The 6,177-nt window shown below is 32.7% G+C and overlaps 1 non-coding gene across 1 annotated transcript; it reads left to right on the top strand.

The window, feature by feature from the left end:
- The first annotated feature begins 5,405 nt into the window (after positions 1–5,405).
- TRNAT-GGU (transfer RNA threonine (anticodon GGU)) lies at positions 5,406–5,477 on the top strand. Its single transcript has one exon. It is a non-coding gene; the product is annotated as a tRNA-Thr (tRNA).
- The last annotated feature ends 700 nt before the right edge of the window (positions 5,478–6,177 follow it).

The raw sequence follows: 6,177 nt of genomic DNA on the forward strand, positions 1-6,177 counted from the left end.
TTGGGTTACTAAATGTCTTGCAACTAGGTTACTCTTGATAATGGACTTTCGGTCGATAATCCCGGGTTAGTTAAGCCAAGTTACCAAGTGTTAAAGCACTCCATAGAACCTAATCATCCAAGCAGATCCTAGTACAAAGACACCACAGGCATATGTCCTAAGGTTCAAGCTATTGGTGTCTAGCTTTATTCTTTCTTTCTTTTGTTTTTGCTGCCACTCTTGGCTTTTCTTTTTTTTCTTTCCATTTGTTTTTCTTTATCTCATGGTAGTCAATATGGGACCTCACCACCCATCAATGCATGGTGTTCTTCGACTTATTGTTACTCTAGATGGTGAGGATGTTATTGATTGTGAACCATTATTGGGTTATTTACACAGAGGGATGGAAAAAATTGCGAAAAATCGAACAATTATACAATATCTGCCTTATGTAACACGTTGGGATTAGTTAGCTACGATGTTCACAGAAGCAATAACCGTAAACGGACCAGAACAGTTGGGAAATATTCAAGTACCCCAAAGAGCCAGCTATATTCGAGTAATTATGTTGGAATTGAGTCATATAGCTTCTCACCTATTATGGCTGGGACCTTTTATGGCGGATATTGGTGCACAAACCCTTTTCTTCTATATTTTTAGAGAAAGAGAATTAATATATGATCTATTCGAAGCTGCGACAGGTATGAGAATGATGCATAATTTTTGCCATATCGGGGGAGTCGTGGCCGATCTACCTCATGGTTGGATAGATAAATGTTTGGATTTCTGCGATTATTTTTTAACAGGGGTTGTTGAATATCAAAAACTTATTATGCGAAATCCCATTTTTTTAGAACAGGTTGAGGAATAGTCGAAGCCATACCCAATCTAAAAAGTATGTTATCCAAACGCATTTCAAGTAATTGTAGTAAAACCTGACCGGTAGACCCCTTGGCTTTTCCGGCGATACGAATGTATTTAAGCAATTGGCGTTCTGTAAGACCAGAATGAAAACGCAATTTTTGTTTTTCTTCTAAACGAATACGATATTAAGATTTTTTACCGGAGCGTGATTGGTTTCTAAATTCACTTCCGACTGTAGGCTTTTTACTAGTTAGTCCAGATAAAGTCCCCAGACGACGTACTTTTTTGAAACGAGGCCCTTTGTAGCGTGACATAAAGACTCCCTTTTTAATCAAAAAATGAAAAATCAAAATTAAAACTAAACTAAATGACAAATATGATATGAGAAATGAAGCGAAATTCACAAAAGCATTGTAGTACAAAGAAGAATTGTATGAATTCTATCAAAAATTGTATGATAATAAGCTTTTTCTGTATAACGGAATTGTTAATTGCTCGTTGGATTTTGTCGGGCCATTTACCATTTAGTGATTTATATGAATCATTAATCTTTCTTTCCTGGGGTTTTTCTATTTTTCATATAGTTTTTTGTTTTAAAAAGCATAAAAACGATTTAAGTACAATAATCACACCGAGTGTTATTTTTACCCAAGGCTTTGCTACTTCGGGTGTTTTAACCCAAATCCATCAATCTGCAATATTAGTACCTGCTTTACAATCTCATTGGTTAATGATGCACGTAAGTATGATGATATTTGGCTATGCAGCTCTTTTATGTGGATCGTTATTATCTGTAGGAATCTTAGTTATTAGATTTGGAGAAGTCATACAAATTTTGGGTAAAAGCAATAATTTGTATTTTTTAAATGAATCCTTTTCTTTTGTTGAGATCCAATACATGAATAGGAATGAAAGGAACAATGTTTTACAAAAAACTTTTTTTTTCTTCTTCTAGAAATTATTACAAGTCTCAGTTTATTCAACAACTCGATCGTTGGAGTTATCGTATTATTAGTTTGGTTTTCTCTTTTTAACGATAGGTATTCTGTCAGGAGCAGTATGGGCTAATAAGGCATGGAGATCATATTTGAATTGGGATCCCAAGGAAACTTGGGCTTTTATTACTTGGACCATATTTGCGATTTATTTACATACTCGAAAAAATACGAAAATTTGAAAGTGTAAATTCTTTAATAGCAGCCTCTCTGGGCTTTCTTATAATTTGAATATGTTATTTAGGAATCAATCTATTAGGTATAGGATTACACAGTTATGGTTCATTTACATCTAATTGAATTGAATTTAATTAAGGAAAAAACCTCTGGCAAATACAAATAAAGAAAGCATAAGTATATATACATCATAAGAGATAAGTATATATACATATCTAATATACTAATATATAAAATATATAAGAAATTTTAGTATATATTCAATATTCTATTTATATATAATATATTTGATATGAATATAGAAAGAATAAAGAAAAAATGGAATTGTCGAGAACCCTTTAAATCAAGTAGTAATGTAATGATTCAAGGGGTTCTCACAAACAACAAACATATTTACATATAATTAATTTCAATTTTGTTATGTAGTTTATTTCTCTTTTTTTGGGGGTGGTATTAATTTTCATTAAAAAAATTTAGAAAAAATTTGATAGAATGGCTTCAACCTTGTCAACCGAGAATGAGAAAATAAAATCTGGATAAATACCAATACCTATTACGGTATAAGGATAGAAATCGAAATAAATAATTCTCGCGGACCAGAATAAAAAAAATACGAGTTTGGTGTATTAAAAAGCTTGTATCCATAGAACATCTGCCGTAACATGGATAATGAATAAATAGGAGTTAATATAATTCCAATTGTGTTTAAAAAAATTATTAGTATTTTTGTCATTAAAAGATATTTTTGACTGGTTAGTATTCAAAAAAAATCATCAATTCTGCAACAAAACCGCTCATGCCGGGCAATGCAAGAGAAACCATTGATAAGATACTGAAAACTGTGAATATTTTGGGCATTGGGATAGCCATTCCACCTTTGGTCAAGATAAAGAAGACATAGTCTATCATAACATGTTCCCGCCAAGAAAAAAAGCGCAGCCCCGTATCACTTATAGAACCAATTCCAATAATTATGAAACCCATATGAGATACCGAGAAATAAGCTATTCTTTTCTTTAAATTACGTTGACCAAGAGATGTTGAAGCTGCATAGATTATTTGAATTGAACCTAATAACATTAACCAGGGGGAAAATATGGAATGAGCGTGAGGTAATAATTCCATATTAATTCGAACCAATCCATATGCGCCCATTTTTAATAAGATTCCGGTTAAAAGCATACAAGTGCTGTAATGTGCCTCTCCGTGGTGTCCGGTAACCATGTATGTAACGATATAATCGGTAATTTTATAGCAAAAGTAAAAAGAAATCCCATATAAAATATTATTTCAAGCACCCTAGGATACGATTGATTAGTTAATGTTTCAAAATTTAATGTCGGTTCATTAGAACTATATAAACCGATACCTAGAATTCCCATTAATAAAAAAATAGAGCTTCCCGTGTTTCTTTCTCCCCCCCCCCACATGGATAAAAGTATATAAATTGGAATTAATTCCAATTCCCACATGATGAAAAAAAGTAAAATGTCTTGACAAGAAAAAGGTCATATTTGACCGCTGTACATTGCTAGCATCAGGAAATGGAATAATCGGGATTCTCGAGTAACCGGTTGAGCCGCTAAAGTAGCTATAGTGGTAATAAATCCCGTCAATAAAATGGGTCCTATAGAGAGTCCATTTATTCCGAATCTCCAGTAAAAATAAAAAAAATTAATCCATTTATAATTTTCTGTCAGTTGGATTAATGGATCATCCAATTGGAAATGATAACAAAATGCATAGGCTGTTATCAGCAGATCGATTAAACATATGCAAATTGTATACCACTTAATTACCTTATTTCCTTGATGAGGAAATAAGAATATTAAGGAACCCTCGGCTATTGGTAAAAGTACAAATTAACGTGACTTGTGAAGTACATCAATTATTAGGAAATAGTCGAGTTAGAGCTGTAGCTTTGAGCGCTACAGATGGTCTAATAAGAGGAATGGTATTACTTAAAAACGAATAAACCTCAATTTCAAGAAATAATATCTTCTACGAAGACATTCACCGAGGAAGCAGAAGCCCTTTTAAAGGAGGCTATTCATGAACAAATGAAAATCTTTTTACTCCAGGAACAAGTAGAAAAAAATTGATTAAAAATTGAATTCCTTTCTAATTCAACTTTCAAATTAAAATTTAGATTATTATTATGATTCTTTCATGTTTAATATCTTTTCTTTGAACAAATAATATAATAAATTAATTATATTAGATATTCTATATTTATATTAGTTCTCCAAGGATAAGTGGTTCTTGTTCAATTCAAATCATTCAAAATCTTTTTTTTATCTTTTATTTTTAGTTTTTAGAAATATAGAAATTCTATTTAGAGTTATATTTTTATATTTATAATATAAAATATTAAATACATAATGCAAATTATTTGCGTCCAATAGAATTTGAACCTATACCAAAGGTTTAGAAGACCTCTGTCCTATCCATGAGACAATTAAAAGCTAAAGCTTAGGACATACTTTTTTTATTTAGAAATATCCACCATTTACGAAAATTTTGTTTCTTTTTTAAGAAAACAGTAAGGTAAGGCCATTCCATTTTGACAAAATACCCACACCCAAGTTCCATAGCTTTGGGTCCGCTAGCCCGATCATGATTTTCTTACCCCTAGAGGTAAGGGTCCTTACTTTTTTGGCCGGTTGTGGGCGAGGAGGGATTCGAACCCCCAACACTGTGGTTCGTAGCCACGTGCTGTAATCCTCTGAGCTACAGGCCCCATCCCATCTCCACTGGATCTGTTTCCCGGAGTACCCTAAAACTAAAAAAAGGGAACCTTCCCTCTCCCCAGCCATTTCATTTCGGCTTAAGAAGATGTGAAAGCGCCTCTCTCTCTCTCTATAAGAACGGTGCGTTCCGAGGTGTGAAGTGGGCGAGAAGGAATTTCATAATTGGGGTTTTGAATAAGACGACCTTTTTCATTTTGAATTCTTATTACTTTTTCATATTGAAAAAGTAATAAGAGAGGTCTTAAATTTTTTATCATCCTAGCGCCGAGCTATTTTTCCGCAGGACCTCCCCTACAGTATCGTCACCACAGTAGAGTTTAACTACCAAGTTCGGGATGGATTGGTGTGGTTCCTCTACGCCTAGGACACCAGAATATCGAACCATGAACGAAGAAAGGCATGAGATAAAAGCATATTGGCTATTCATTGTGAGGCCCTAATTCTTGACTGGAGGGGACACGAAAGGCCTTTGCCCTTGCATCCCTTGGATAGATAGAGGGGGGGCAGAGCTTTTGGTTTTTTTATGTTGTCAAAGAGTTGAACAATGAAAATAGTTGGTGAGTGCCTGATCGAATTGATCTATTATGACTGACTAGACTCATATTGGCTTATTGCTGAATAAGGAATTGAATCAAGCGGAGCCCTTTTAACTCAGTGGTAGAGTAACGCCATGGTAAGGCGTAAGTCATCGGTTCAAATCCGATAAGGGGCTTTGAGCCCGACCCTTTTTCATTCTCATAAAACAAAACCTCAGCAGTAGTATTGGTCTTTTGTAGTTTTCATATTTGAATGTAGAATAGAGATATTGTTGTTGTTCTTTTTTCGAAAAAAAAAATTAAGTCTAATTTCAGTAGAAAATAGAATTTTGAATTGTAATAAACTATTGTTATCATTCTAATGAATGATAATCAAATTTTAGTAAACAATTTCTACTTAGTCTATTTAGTACTTAGTCTATTTATAAAGTAGAACATTTTTATCAGTCTCTTTTTTTTATTTAATGAATAATGATATCTTCTTTATATTGCTATTTTCGATTATTCCAATAATAAAATTTCGAAATATTAAAAGAAAAGTAAGTGGACCTAACCCATTGAATCAGAACTATATCTACTATTCTGATATTCAAATTCGATATAGATGAAATTTATCTTTTTTTTAGACTTCTTTTTGATTTGTACTTCGTAAGAATTAGTCGATATTTACGATTAAATCCTCCCGTTCCTCAAGATTCTATAGGAATATTTTTATATTCCTTTTTTACAACTTATTCCAAGTTCCAAAATACAAGTCATTTTTTTTAACACAAGAGAAGATCAATTTTCATTTCTATAAAATGGGATATGATATATAAAAAAATACAACAAATCATGGCTTCATGTATCAAATATTTTCTTTCTCTATCGGTGCTT

Source organism: Arachis hypogaea, chromosome 1 (genome assembly GCF_003086295.3).
Source record: "Arachis hypogaea cultivar Tifrunner chromosome 1, arahy.Tifrunner.gnm2.J5K5, whole genome shotgun sequence".
NCBI lineage: Eukaryota > Viridiplantae > Streptophyta > Magnoliopsida > Fabales > Fabaceae > Arachis > Arachis hypogaea.